This window comes from Corvus kubaryi, unplaced genomic scaffold (assembly GCF_017639235.1).
Source record: "Corvus kubaryi isolate FWS band 111438036 unplaced genomic scaffold, C.kubaryi_AGA036_p1.0 133, whole genome shotgun sequence".
NCBI lineage: Eukaryota > Metazoa > Chordata > Aves > Passeriformes > Corvidae > Corvus > Corvus kubaryi.
Window position 1 is genome coordinate 15,590,798 of NW_024580667.1, and position 15,248 is coordinate 15,606,045.

Sequence of the window (15,248 nt, forward strand, 5' to 3'; positions counted from 1 at the left end):
GCTGCTTCTCCTAGATGCAAGAAGTATAACAGGAAGAAGAATGGCAGTCACTCTTTACTGAAGACCTGAAAGCATTTTTGATGGCAGTCATATTGCATAAAAGCACAATTAATGAACGCCACCAAAGTTTTGCTGAGGACATGGATATTCACCACCTTATCACAAAACAAAGAACCATCATCAAAGGAAGAGACGCATTCTTATGCATAACAATAGTCTTATTTTATGGCACATCATTTGTATAGCTATTTATTTTTAACAGCTGGTAAACAAATAACTTTAATGTTGAATTTCTTTCACTAGCTATATATATTTTTCCACAGAGGTCTGATCCAAAGTCAAATCAAAGTCAGTCAGCTTCAGGATACAAATTAGTATTCCATTCTATGATAATCCAAGTTCTGACTGACCATGCTCTTACTGATGCCAATGGCAAATCTGTGGTCTTGTTTCATTGTAAAGACAATGAACCAAAACCATTAGATGGCTAGAAATTTGGCAGAAGCTGGAATCCCAGAGCTGAGAACACTTCAGAAGTTAGAGCGACATTCATATTTTTAAAAAAGTACCCACATGAAATGTGATGTCTCTAGTATGCAAAACACATCAGAGGAACATGAGCTACTTTTGTGGCATGAAATGGATGGAAAAATAAAAATGCTCTCTAGCTTCCTAATGACACACTTTTACAGCTCATTCCGTGGAATCTTTTCTTGAGTCTTGTTTGCTAGACCAAACTATATAAATTACTAGTGTATTATTCTAATGACATGGAATTGCTTAAAAACTGACAGAAAATGGCTTAAAAAACTTTATGTCCACATCATCAATTATCTTAAAACTTCAAACTGTTAAACTGTATTAGAAACATTTTTCAGATAATGCAACCTACTTCTCCTTAGCTTTCCAGAGATGATTCAGAAATGAAGTGCACCCAAATCCAGCTCTGTATCTCTGCCCTGCATTGTCACAATCCAGGTTTCTCCCTGAGGCAGGGTGTTAATGCCGTGAGTACTCATCCTGGCACCAGCTGAAAAATAATGTGTTTGACTCTCCTACTTGATCTGCTACTTGTTGCAGACCTGCTGTGTCAGGAAAGTAGTTTCCAATATAGGACACCTCTAAATTAACTAATACACAATCTACCTATCTTCTTTGCCTAACCATAGTTCCAACTCTGCTGTAAGGCAGCACACGGTTCTTCTGTATTCCTTATTTCTTCTTAACACTTATTTTCTTTTCATGGTACCCTGTCGTGGCCAGTGAACCTAAGGTACAAGGGACAGAGAGCTCTCAGTAAGACAAGTCCGTGGTACCACAAGAACCTCTTTATGTTAGGGTGACCAGAAAGGCTTCTCCCAGGATGCTTGTTCTGTTCTGTTAATCTATCCCAGTTTGGATTCCCCGGTTGCCTGTCAGCCTCTACCCCTCGTCACTCCCCCAGAGCTTCCCCATTGGTCCCCGTTCCCTGGTCCCGCCTTTTCCTGCCCCCAGATAAAACTGTGAGTTTCGGGATTATGTTTGTATTTGCCCCTGTAACCTTCGACAGGGTAGAAGCAATAAGTGCTGCTGTTGGAATACGCACAAAGACTCTTCCTGCCTCTTTGTCACCGACTTTATACAGAAGCTAGCCATGCGTTTGTGCATGCACACGTGAGCCACAGAGCTGGCCAGAGACAGTAATATATGGCCCCTGAACGTGGATGGCCTCGGACCGTCCCCAAAAGCGTCTCCAACAGCTCCTCACAGTTGGACGTAAGTCGCATTTCAGTGCAGGCATTGCCCCAAAGAAATCTCTGAGTTTTATCAGGGGTCTCAGCGGGGGAGACCAACAGCCTTCTCAGGAGAAGAGATGAGTCTGAGTCAGTGGACCAGCCTCGAGACTTTATTTGATCCTCTAGTGAGGTAATATGGGTCACTTTTATTTCCTTTTCTGTTAATTTCCTTTTATCTCAAGGGTTGGGAAGAGAGGCAGATGGGAGCCGAGTTCTCCTGTCTCCTGTGGGAAGTTTTTCTCCCAGTTCTAACAGTCCTTGTTTGGAAGAATTTTCATTATACCAGGGACTTGTCTTACTGAGAACTCTCTGTCCCTTGTACCTTAGGCTCACTGGCCACCACAGTACCCTCTATGTATTTTAGTGTCTTTGTATCTGAATTTTACTTTTCTGCCTCCCATAAGTAGAAGATATACATGTTAGCCCTCCCAAGATTCTGTGCGAGAACGCAGGATCTCCTAATGTGCAAAGACAGGTGCATCCATACTGCGTGTATCCAGCAGCTGTAGAGCTGTTCAGCTAGCAAGCCTCTAAGCCTGACCTCCAGCATGGTCAGAGGCACATACTTCAGGATGCTGCATGCTTGAATGCAATAAGACAATTACCATGTTCCCTAGGGTGTGCAGACAGGATGTCTGCAGGCAATCTGCAATCTGCTGAGCTGATAAGATATGGGATGGAAGCAGAACATGCTATGTTGGCTGTTTTTCATGAGATCATTCTTCCACAGAGAGGGATATTTCTTTCTTTACGAAAGATACTATCATCTCCTCTGTTCCTCTTCTTCAAATCTGCAGGTTGTTAAGAGGTCCTGTGAGGAGATACAAATCTTCCTCTAAGCATAAGTGCCAAGATCTATTGTTGTGTGAGGAACTCTTCTGCTTCCTTCACGCTTGTCTAGTGTGGTGATTAAGTGGAGATGGGTCCATGGGAAATGCTTACACTAAAACTTATGCTCATCAAGAGCTGATGACAATAGTCTTCTTAGTCATACTGAAATGCCAAGGGGAAAACTGTGATCTCTATGGAAAACATTCAAGGCTCCTTATCATTCCTACAGGAAAACCTTGCTACCTGAGACAGGATGAATGTGCAGAGACAACTGATTAGTGGCAGTAACACCCTAAAAGACAGCCAGACAGGTAGACAATAAACAAGAGCTAGCTGTTGGACTTCACTTTGCCCATGCCTTGTAGGCTTTAATTTCTTCTGGATGAGTAGTGAGCCATGCAACACCATCTGCAATACAAATGCTGCCTCCTCACAAGATCATCCTGGTGTCCAAAGTGGCAATCCCCTGTTAGAGCTCATCCTTGTGACATTGGCCAACTCTACCTCTCAGCTTCTGGCTCTTCTTCCCATCCCCCATGCTACTCAGCTAAGGATTACTTACTAGTAACTAATGCCAAAACTCACAACAGCCAAAAAAATTCCTTTTAATAGCTTTAATAGCTTGCATTGCTTCGCTGGCTGTGGGTGGAGTTGATACGTGATAAGCTTGGTAAAATTTTCTACAGAAACCACCTTCTGACAAAAACATCAGTATTTGTCACTGAACAGAAACTGAGGGCCAAAAGCATTTGCTTTCATTACCAAAATAAAAAGAAACGGGGGACGTGTCCTCTTTTTATTTAAAAACTACACACTAGAACTGAACATTATTGTTTTTAGGCTAAAAACCAAAATACTTTGGACAAAGGCCAGAACATTTCAGCTGAGAACTAGCTAATGCTTCATCACTGTGATTAGCAGATGTGAGTGGATCCACACAGGGAGTGAGTTTGTTCCGCAAAACTTGACATTTTTTCACAGTCACATTTCAAGCAGAAAAGAAACCCTTTGAAAATCTGGTGATAGATTAAAAGGAAATCATCCCTTCTTTGCAGAGGAAAGCCAGGTATGCACACACAGAATGGAACTGGCAATACAGCTCTCGTGGGTTTTCCCTGCTCATTCTCCTCCCTGCTGCACGCAGTCTGTCAGTCTCACTGCAGGAGAGAGGGCTCAGAGCTCTCAGATAATGGGCATACAAAAAGCTGTCACTTCAAATCTTTCTTAAAAGTGTGCTAGCCTTTATAAACTGCCCCCCAACCTGATTGAGGAATACATTTGGTAAAGGTCCAAGACTCTGCAAAATATAGTCATTCCATGTGCTCAAGACACTTGGTTATTTAAAGGTTTACTGTGTGTGGCAATCTATAAAGAGATCAGAAATGCTTTCCACTTAACATGTCCTTCAAGATAGGAGACAGAGGAGTTTTAAAAAATTCAGGAGGTGCTTAAATTTACAATCATTCAGTATGCCTTATGTTGCTCTCCTCCTTGCAGAGATTGAAATAAAAACTGATGTGTTTGTTTTCACCTCAGTCCCAGATATTTTTAAGCTGTGTGCATGCAATTCATTGGGGTTAATTTGCTATCAACATGTCAGTTAGGGAGAATTTCCTACAAAATGACCTGGACATCTCCTGGCTCCACACCTTAGAAGGTTCCCAACCTGCTGGTCCCCTCCCTGTTCAAGGGAAATCTGTCCCCATGGCCCAGAAGCTTGTGTTTCAGCCTGCTCACTGTTTGGCTAATGGAGGAAGAGCACGGCACAGAGTGATATGGCATGGCAGAGCCACAGCAGGGAGGTCCAGCTGCAATCCCATCTGAGTGGCACTGCTCTAGGAACATGCATCTGCTGTCATTTATTTTACCTTACTGCATGGCAATAAAGTAAATTTTTTTCCCTCTCTTCATCCTTTATTCCTCACCTCTCCTCACATGGCAAACAGTAGTTTTCCTTTTAGTTGTATTATCACTCAGAAACAGTATGGAATTCCTGTTCCTATGAGTCTGGGGCTGTGGATGTGGCTGGAGCTCTGTGTGTTGCCAGGCTAGGAGAGCTCTGTCACCGAGGGGGCAAATAGCTGGGGTCTATATGGCTCTGGCCATATAGCTGGGTTGCCATTTGGCATTGCCAGTGACCAGAATGCACAGGGTAGATGGAAGTGAAGCCACTGGCTCACCAGAGACTGCTGTCCCTGAATGGCCCCACACCCAGCAGCTGCCTGGCAACCACGGGTAGCTGTTGCAAGTGCTCCAGTTTGAGACCATCAATCTGCCTGTTTTACATGTGCCTGTTCAGCAACTAGCAGCACTGCTGGTACCAACAACTACATAAGGGTAAAAATTTGGTAAAGGTGCACAAAATTTAGCCTTTCTCTAAAAAATAGTGATTTGCCCATGGGCAAAGGGATCTACTGGAGTGTATACAGGTTTGCTACATTCGATTCCTAAATCTCTCCCCTGCTACAAGATGCAGCACCAGTGAGGTGTCAGGGGACCTCCTGAGCTTCCTCCAAGGTGTCTTCCCTCAGTGGCACTGCCAGCTGCCATGTGCTGGAGTGAACGGGTCCCAACAAGGCTGTTTTCAGAGCTTGTTTGAGATTTGACATATTTCTCTATCTTCAAGAACCATACATGACGCTGCCCAACAGACCTTTCTTCCTCATCTCTTTCAAAAGCAGTCCAAAGCCTATACTCACAGCTACAGGGTACTCACAGTGAATCTCTCAGGTGTCTCAATCCTATCAGATTCCCCACAGGATAAACTGCTGCTGCACCAGAGGTGGCAGAGATTGAGAATAAAGCACAGTTGAGGCAAAGGAGCCAGCCTTGATATTTGGAGAGACTGTAATCCCAATCCCAATCCCAACAGTTTAGAAAGGCTGTTGAAAGATCCAATTCATCACTTGGCAAAACATCCAGGGTTTGCCAAGCAACAAAATTCACACAGTCCAGACTGATGCTTGCCAAGGTTTGACAGACTTAAAGCACAACCATCTTTGAAATGCACTGTTATACCTTCTCATTTCTTTTTATTTCACTCTGGGAAATGGATTTAGAATAAGGCAAATCCCTCTCAAGTACTCCAAGTGCTGCTCTGTTAGTGGTGCAGCTCAATGGCCAGCGAGGGAGCCCCCTCCATCCCACTGTGCTGTGAGGACAGCTGCGTTCCAGCTCACCCTGTCAGCTCTACCACCCGTGTTTTATTGATTTCTTTTCCCACCAGAATCCGATAGCTGCTTTGTTTGCCCTCCTTAGACGTTAAAAACTCATGCATTTTTCTAATTATATCGTTTGAGTTTTAAGCTTTTCACCACTATTTTAAAACTGCAGTGTCTTCTAGCATGTAAAACTACATCAAAAAATATGTTTGCTGCTTCTTTCAGAAATTTTTAAATATTGATCATTTTTAATGAGCTTCAATGTAAAGCAGCCTAGTGACTCTTATCAAGGACACTCTGTAAATGCATGGCTGTGATGATGTTGACCCAGCAAAAATGTTTTCAGCACTTTGAAACCTGTAGTTCTGGCATGCTCAAGAAAAATAGGCAGGGTTCTTTTACAAACTCTCTCTCATACAACATGCTGTAGTAGTAGTCTTAAACTGTTTTAATTTTTTAACTAAGTCACAAGCTGGACCTCGAAGAGAAGGTTTTGGAATGGTTGAATTTTTTTTGTGTTGAAGATCTGATATTTGTTTTGGATTTGGGTTGTGGGGGGGTTTTTTGTGTAGGACTTCAATCTTTTTGGTAATGGGCCAAAGTAGCTCAATGTGCAATAATGGTTCTGGCATATTTTCAGTGATCATGGTAGAATTTATTTCACCTCTCAGTATGCAGGAATATATTCCAGTGGGTAAGGAGTGTTCATTATTTTAGGCTTGACTCAGTACAAATATATATATTTAAAAAAGGAATATAACTAGCTTCAGCCCACACAAAACCATGAAGCCAGATGTCTTTTTTTTGCCTCAAATTCAAGTAGATCCTTTATAAACTTATGTGGAGAAAAAGCTGAAAGGGAAGTTTTAATTATATGCTACAATCAAGAAGGCATTTTACATCCCAATTGGCAGAGCTCTTACTGTGTATTTTAAGCAAGATGAAGATGACAGAAGAAAGCAGAGAAAAAAACCCAGCTTCTATACTAGTTCTCTGGTGCAAGGAACAGCTTGATCTTATTTATTGCATAGTTTTTGCAAGTTCTTATATTTATAGCCTGTCCTGTAACATCCAGGAACAAACACTAAGGAATCTTAACCATATTAGCATGAATTATAAATTAATTTCCTGGAGTCATAGCCATGGGTCCTAGAGGGATATTAACATATATGCCATTTCTTTTGGCACCTAATGAATCTCTGGTAGGTTTTTCATAATTAATCTTCACAAAAATTAATAAGGATTAGGAGGGGAAATTCTTTCAGCATTCTCTTTATAACTTCATGCATCTTTACCAGAAACAACTAAAATATTCTAATTTTCTTTATTTATTAATTTCCTTTGAGAACTGCCAGATTTATCTAACAGCTTTTTTAATATATCAAAACTGCAAAGTGTCAGGATCCAGAATTCTCAACCCTCATAAAAATTGCATTTTGTAGATATAGACCTTTTGACTTCCCTCCCCTTCTAAACAGAAGACTGATCTTAATAATCAATTCTTTATGCCCCAGTACATTTACTGTGTAAATTTAACATCCTGTTCTTGATTAGAAAATAGGATTAGATAACAAGCCTTTTAACTAGAGCTGCCCATAGGCAGTAGGTTTCACAGACCTTGGACAGCAGGTTTCTCACAAAGGCATTCTCCCCTCATTTCTTTAAGCTTTTCTGAATGCAGAATGAGCAATAAACATAATCATAACTATTAGCTTTGTGTATAAACAGTTTGCAATATTGGGTACTAAAAAATACTGGAGCATTTGCTTGACACGTCTAGTAATTGGTAATGTAAATACAAAACATTAAACTTGAGATTTCCTGCTTTGGTAAGAGCCTAGAGTAAAAAGGGTAATAGTGCTTTTGGGGATGGGAATAATCTCTGAAGAGTGGAACTGTGAAGGTTTCCCAGCCTGTACTAGTAAGTAGCACTGCACATCTATTGAATGTGATTAATGAAGTGTAATGATTGCATAGTTACACACCGGAAGAGCAATCAAAATTACCATTTTTACCTTTAGCAAAGTTTCACTCCTGTAGTACCAGCCACCAGGTATTTGTTAACTACTGGCAGGCACTTGAACTTATTTAAAAGGGCCAAGACAAACTAAGCCATTAGAATTCATGTTTCAGATTTTCAGCCAGGATACCCAGTTCTCCATAACTGCTGAATACCTAAGAATATTTACAGTGCACTCATAAATATATCTCTAAACATAGTTGTTACAATGCTGAGTGACATTTTACTTGTCTCCCTCTCAGAGTTAAAGGAGGTGGACCTTCAGGCACAAGACCTTGGTCTTCCTTGGGCTTCCTGCTCACTGGCCCAGCCTCATCCTGCTATTGGGGGTTGCCAGACCTTGTAGTACAGCTGACAGAAGTCCCACCGCCAACACTAACTGCTAAATGCTGCTAAGAGCTGATGTTCTCCTCAGAAATCTACCATCATGGATACAGTCATCTATTGCTCTACAGTTTAAAAACCACTTTGATATGTAAGGAAAAGAGGGGGGTTCTTTTTAATAAGAGAAAGATCTAAACAAGGAGCATTTCTGCCACATCCGAAAACAAGATTTAGAAAATTAGTCAAAAATAAAGCAATGTAAATGGGTAAATCTTTTTATTAATACTTGCTAAAATAAGAAGGACTCCTGGACAAATAACTCCTAAGGCTATCATAACTGTCTTGTTATTCCTGTTGGAATCCACTGATGGCCAGACGGTGTCTGATTTTCACATGAACTGGTATGCTTTCTTTCACAAACCGGAATTATTTACTAATAAAACTGGTTTTTGTCCCAGAGAATAATCTCATTTTGCTTCTATACATTTTTGTGAATGAGTTACTTAATCTGAAGGACTCTGTAATGCTCAACTGGCAAAAAAAAATGACGGTTAACCATATGTGTAGAAAACATTACCCAAATAGTTAAGGACTCTGTGGACTGGAAAATATTTTCTCAGTTCTCCAATTAAGAATATTTTTCATTCAACCGTCATGTGTTGGCAGATTTGCATATCTGTGTGCAAAAGACCTGACAATTTTATCTGTCTGCAACAGAAGTGTCTCCAGGTAGATGTTGCTTGTCTAAGGCCTAAATAAAGGCAATGGAGATGTTGTTCCCATGGTCAGTGGTTTGAAAAACTGGATAACTCTTTGTCTTACCCAAAATTCACTGACTCACTCTCTAAAACTCCACTGATGCTAATGGGAGCTGAGACATCTGTGCAAGTGATGGCACATCTAGATGCTGGAAGTATAAAACGCACTGGAAGATACGAACGAGCTGAAGGCTCAAACAGCAAACCTCAGCCCAAATGCTCTTCAGCTTTGGCAGTTTGTAACTCTCCCTCACCAAATATCAGCAAGCAATTCCCTTCAAAACTGTAAGGCTTGGAACACTTACTAAGGAGCTGCAACACCGTGCTTCAAAGGCCAAATATCCAGTTAGCTGTGAGTCACATCCCATGTATTGATCTCATGCCATCTGGAAGCACAAGCTCAAATAACCACCATCACCCGTTGCATAACTTCAATAAAGGCAAACTGTCAAGGTATTTCAAGTCTCTGAAAGTGTTACCAGGGAGAATACTTGCTGGCCACAGGTAGGAGGGGTACAGAAAAAAAAGAATTTGTTAAGCCATTGGACAAAATAGAACTAGTGGAGAATAAGCCCCCTTAATATAATAGATGATAAAAGTAAAGGAAAAAGGGGTCAAGAACAGTCAATAGCTGGAACAGAGGATTGGGCACAGAGCCATTCTGGTGGATTTGGGCCAGATATAGCCTGAGGCTGTACTTAAGCAGCTCTGAGTTGGAATGTTTAGATGTTAGTTTGAATGGCTATAAAAGTTTAATTAATGTCTGAGGGGCTTGGGGAGACAGATGAGCAGAGAATTAACATCCAAAAATTGCTTCCCATAATGAAGCCCTATCAGTTTCTCATACAACTTACAAATGCAAAGAGAAATATATTAAAATATTTGGGTTTTTTTCTTTTGTTACTTTAGAACCTTTGAAGAATTCCTTCATAAGCCTCAGAATTGTTACAAAAATGTAATTATTTCCTTTCTAAACTAAGAGGTTTATTTGTAAATGTCTTCACCATCAAAATACCATGACCAGAAAGAAAAAACAAATCCATGCATTTGTGGCTTTTTTGCACAGAAGACCCAAGGTGCGTTTCCCTGACACTGCATACCTTAGTGTGCCAAACTCAGCAGCAAAAAAACTGAAGAATGTGAGGATGTATTTTGTAGCTGCACAAAACATTATCAGTCTTGATGCCTTGGACACGTATTGATCATGCTCTGCGACGAGGCAGAGTTTTCTCCCGCAGTGTAGAGTTGAATACTTAACTGTGCATGGCATTTGTGCCTTCCTGCTGCAGTGTTCAGCACTAATTAGTGCCAGATACATTAGATTGTACCCTTAGATCATTAGCATGTTTTGGTAAGCTGAACATTTAATTTGCATTGCTATGTATTAGGAATACATTCAGTACATGATATAATGCCTGAAAACATACCCACATATGCAAAAAGTGAGTAAAAATTGCAAGCCATTGCTTGTGCACATCCTCTTCTTGGGTCCTGAAGCAGATGTCTACTAAACATTCTTGGTTCTGCATGCTGGGGTTTTTTCCACAGCTCAGTGAGTCCACACATCCCCCACCTTTGATCAGATTCTGTTAGCACCATCAGCCAGGCTCTCTTTTTTCTTTCAAAGCAGAAAGTTCTCTTCACCACCCAAAATAACACTGTCCACTTAACATCATAACAGAATAGCACTTGGCAAAATAATCAGGGCAGGGAATATTCCATCTTGTATCATAATGAGTTTATAAGACTGGCTGGTTTGCCCTTCATGTTGGCTAGAAGCAGGAATGCTGTGCTACTGAAAAGTGGAGATTTACTGTTTTCCCAGAGTATTCACAGGTATTTATTTTTCCTTCATCTGTCCCCCAGGACTCCCTGTAGGTAGCTGGCTGGACAGCTTAGTTCCTGTTGAAGTGATTATTTAATGTGGTGAGAATGTGTTTATTGTGTGGTTAATGATAGCAGAAATGTAGAGCCTTGGATGGATGCCTCTTTTTTCTTCCCTAAATCTAAATAAATACATGAAAATCAACCTATTGTTCTTCCTTATTTTTCTTAGTTGCTAAAAGCAACTGGAGCCCAGGGAATTTAATTGGACTTCCACATTTAAAGGTATATTTTGTTCACCTTTGCTAAACCTTTGTGCATTTTCTTTCTGGGACAGAACTGCAGACTCAGCTTAGATAGGTTCACTTGGAAACTATGTTTGAAAAGTCAAACTCACATATTTTTTTCTCTAAAATGCCTACAAAGAGACACATTTTAATGACCTGCATTTTTGAACAAGCATACTTAGATATTAGATAGGTTATTTTTAAAACATCTGAATGAGGGGTTCTGGCTTTCATGAATGATAGTCACTTACTGTATCCAGTGGAACTCACTGGGGTGGTGTATTTTTCTGCTGTTCAGAGAATTATTCCTCTCCACATAAGAGACCAGTATTTAGGCTTGAAAATGTGGATTTTGTTATCAGGAATATGGACATGCAATTCTAAAGGCATCTGAGACTTGTAACGAAGGAGGAAGCCAAGAGAGCATTACTGGACTGCTGTGGCAATGGGTGTGTTACACTGTGACAGCACAGCATCAGCTCCTGATTCCTGTAAAATAAGCTTATATGCAAACACCTCCACATCAGCATGTATTTAAAGTATCTTGGGCTTGCAGCTAATCTGGAAAACAAATTCACAAGAGCGGCTGGCAATAATCCTTCCCCATCTGTAACTGGAGCATTCCTTGAGCTGTGCAAACGTGGAACAAAGTTTCTGTCATCTCTCTGTTAGGAATAGGAAGCTCCAGCTCTCTGAACTTCCAGAGGCTTGATCTTTTTGAACATAGCTCATTTGCAAGAGAATACATGATGAATAAGGTTTGGGTGCTGCTCACAGAATATGTATGAGAATCAAAATAGTAATTTTTACTTTTTCCCATCCAATTGTTTTGGGGTCTTTTCCTACTTAGAAATCTGTACACAAATGAAGACATCTACAGATTTTTGAATGTGATTAGAAAGAACATAGTCTACAAAACAAGAAAACTAAGGAATGAAAAATCATGACCTCTAAAGAACAATGAATGAAGGATCTTCAGTTCCCAAAAGGAAACTGCCACACTGGTGGCAGTGTGGCATTCTAGGAATCCCTTTCCCAGTGTAGAGCAGTGGAGTCTACACGGCAATGGGAGTGTTGAAATTACCTTCTTGGTGCCAGCTCCAGCCTCCTCATCAAATAAATACTTTTAGTCACCAAACATTTTTAATGCTGCTGCTTGTGATGATGTCTTCATCCCTTGCCTACCCCTTAGCTTTGCAGGGATGATTTTCAGGAAGATATAGTGTCTGTAAGAATATTTTAGGATCCTTCAGCTGTTTCTTCTGTGGCATGAGTGATCAGTTTTCAGGACCTTTGCTTTAACTGCACCTGGAGACATCGCAGCTATAAACCACTTCCTCCTTATCTCTGCCCAAGACAGGGCTACGTTGCCCATTACAAATTCTGTCAACACTGTTAGAGAACATATTGGGAAAACAACCCTTTGAACTTGCTTCTGAAGCAAAAAAATTAACATCTGCTCATTTCTAGTGTCTTCTGGTATTCTTACAATCAACCAATTCATTATTAACGATACTATATTTATAGCCAATTCAATGGAAAACAATTCATTAGGCTGAGAAGTTCTCCCGCATGACCATCCTTAAAGCCTTATCCTACTCATTAATTAAAGTCAGGTTTTGTCACTAATTACACTAGGAGCATGCCCTAAAGAGAATTATGCATAAACCCTGGCCATTATAGCCTATAGATTAAACACAGATTAAAGGAATAAAAAACCTCCAGAACTACTGAAGTTCTATTTGAATTCAAGTTTCATCTGTACCAGCTCAAGGGAACTTTTTGTCTGTTCCTGTACACCAGTAGCAGCAGAAGTGGTAAAAATGCCTTTTAGTCTGAAGAACCCCAAAAAGCTTTACAAACTGAAATCACTTGAACATGTCCTGAAGTGCAGCCTCCTTTGTCTTGAGAGGGAGCAGCTGCTCAGCTGTGCACTTCAACAGCAGCACACAGCAATTTCAAAATATACAATATCAATTCTGACTGAAACCACAAGGACAAATTTAGGCCAAAATAATGTGGTTGCCCAGAGTCTTGTTCCCCATCGAAACTCTCACACAGACCTGCCAGCAGAAAACTGATCACTACTTTTCTTTTTTTTCTTACGCTTTTCTCCGAAGTAGAAGTGGGCTGCAGCTGCAGTGTGCTGCAGCATAGAGCGTCTCTCTGCTTCATGTTTTGCTTAAAAGGAAGATGTGCAAAGTTCATCAAGGACAAACAGAAAAGGCTTAACATAAGCAGGGTGGCTACTATCAAAAGTTGTTAACAGAGCTCTACAAAGAACTCAAACATTAATAACCTGTACATTTATTCCATGCTTACATTTTTATGCTTTCTCCCAAATGAAGCACATTTTCCAGTAAGTCTGTGTCTCCTCAGGTAGAGGAAGTATTAGCAGCTTGCAATTTGTCTTTGTCCATTTTACAGAAAGATTGCAGATGAGCACAACACTCTCTGCTTGCCTTAGATCAAACTCTTCTAGGTATGTTCAAGGACAGAAAAGATCTTTGTGATTCAAAGAATCATGCACACTTGATTCAAACACAAGAAGTACCTGTTGTAAAGATGCATTGAGCTGAAGTGATTATTTTTTGTGTACGGATTTTTTAGACACAATCTACATTCGTTTTAGAACTCCAGTTCAAGGATAACCTTTGCTCATATGCCATTATTCATTCTCTCAGTGATTTACTCTTTATGAACATCCCAGAGGCACTGATAGCACAAGTGCTTAAGAATCTCCCTGTGCTGTGCAAAGAGGTATGTGGTGCACTTTCAGGATCAAGGATTGAACTGTCATCATCAAAATACAGGGGCCGTGTATGGTTCTTGTAAGCTGCACCAAGACATGAAGCATAGGTGTAACAGATTGACATGCTCTTATGCAACAGCATGAAATATTCAAAGTTCATTGAAATTAAATGTATATGAGTCTGTCTATGCAGGAAAAGAAACTTATTCCACCTCATTACATCTGGAAGAATAAATCTTAATCATGTTGTTGGCATGAAGTTACAGACTAATGCATAGCTGAGAAAGACTTTGCAAGTTTTGAAAAAATATTTTCTTCTTTTAGCATAACAATGCTTTTTTAATATCAATAATAATTAATTTCTTTATAATGATGGCACGGTTACCTTACATATCTTTTAAACTGTTAAGTCTTTAGCTGTGTTGTTTGCTTTAACCTATGTTAACATTCAATATTCATGGAAATACAAGGGGTTTATGTCTTTCAGATAATTTTTATTGCTGCACAGCAGTCCCAGAATGCTTTTCATTCAGCTACCTTAATACTAAAATGATACCTACTCCTTAGTGACAAGTACAAACACAAGTGGAAAGTATAAAATCATGGAAACATAAAATAGTTTGGGTTGCAAATGACCTTTAAAGATCATTTAGTCCACTCCCTTTCCATGGGTACAGACATTTTTTACTGGATTGCTCTAAGCCGCATTCTCCTTGGACTGGAACACTTCCAGTGATGGGACGTTCACAGTTTTTCTGGGCACAGTTTTTCTAAACCTACCCTCTTTCAGTTTAAAACCTTTGCCCCTTTGTCCTGACACTACAGGCCCCAGTAAAAAGTCCCTATATTCTTTAACCCCTCTTTATATAATGGTATACTGCAAAAAGGTCTCCCCAGGCGTTCTCTTCTCCAGGCAACTGCAGCTCTCTCAGCCTTTCTTTACAGAGGATCATCTTCATGGTCCCCTGGATCTGCTCCAATAGATTGATGTCTTCCTGTGTTGGGGACCCCAGAGATCAACACAGCACTCCGGGTGGGGTCTCACAAGAGCCAAGCACAGGGACAGAGCCACCTCTCTTGACCTGCTGCCCATGCAGCCCAGGGTGTGGTTGGCTTTCTGGGCTGCAAGCACATGTTGCCAGCTCATGTACAATTTTTCTTTTGCTAATACCCTTAAGTCCTTCTCCAGGGGGCTTTAATCAATTCTTTAATCCCCTAGCCTGTATGGATACGGTGATTCCCCAACCTAGTTGTTGGATCTTGTACTTGGCCTTGTTGAAATTCATGAAGTTCCCACAGGCCCACTCCTTAAGCCTGTCAAGGTCCCACAGGATGGCATCCCATCCTTCAGGCATGTCAGCTGCACCATTCAGCTTGGGGTCAGCTGCAAACCCGCTGAGGGTGCACTCAGTCCAAGTACAGGACAAAGTGGATGATTAGTCTGTTGCAAAGCAAGCACATACTCTGAACTGAAATGTCATAGGTCAAAGAGGTCTTCCAGATTCCAAAAAATATC

The 15,248-nt window shown here is 40.6% G+C and overlaps 1 long non-coding RNA gene across 1 annotated transcript; it reads left to right on the forward strand.

Moving 5' to 3' along the window:
- The first annotated feature begins 1,391 nt into the window (after positions 1-1,391).
- On the forward strand, positions 1,392-10,898 carry LOC121669169. The gene is made up of 2 exons (XR_006017633.1): positions 1,392-1,905; positions 8,030-10,898. It is a non-coding gene; the product is annotated as an uncharacterized LOC121669169 (long non-coding RNA).
- The last annotated feature ends 4,350 nt before the right edge of the window (positions 10,899-15,248 follow it).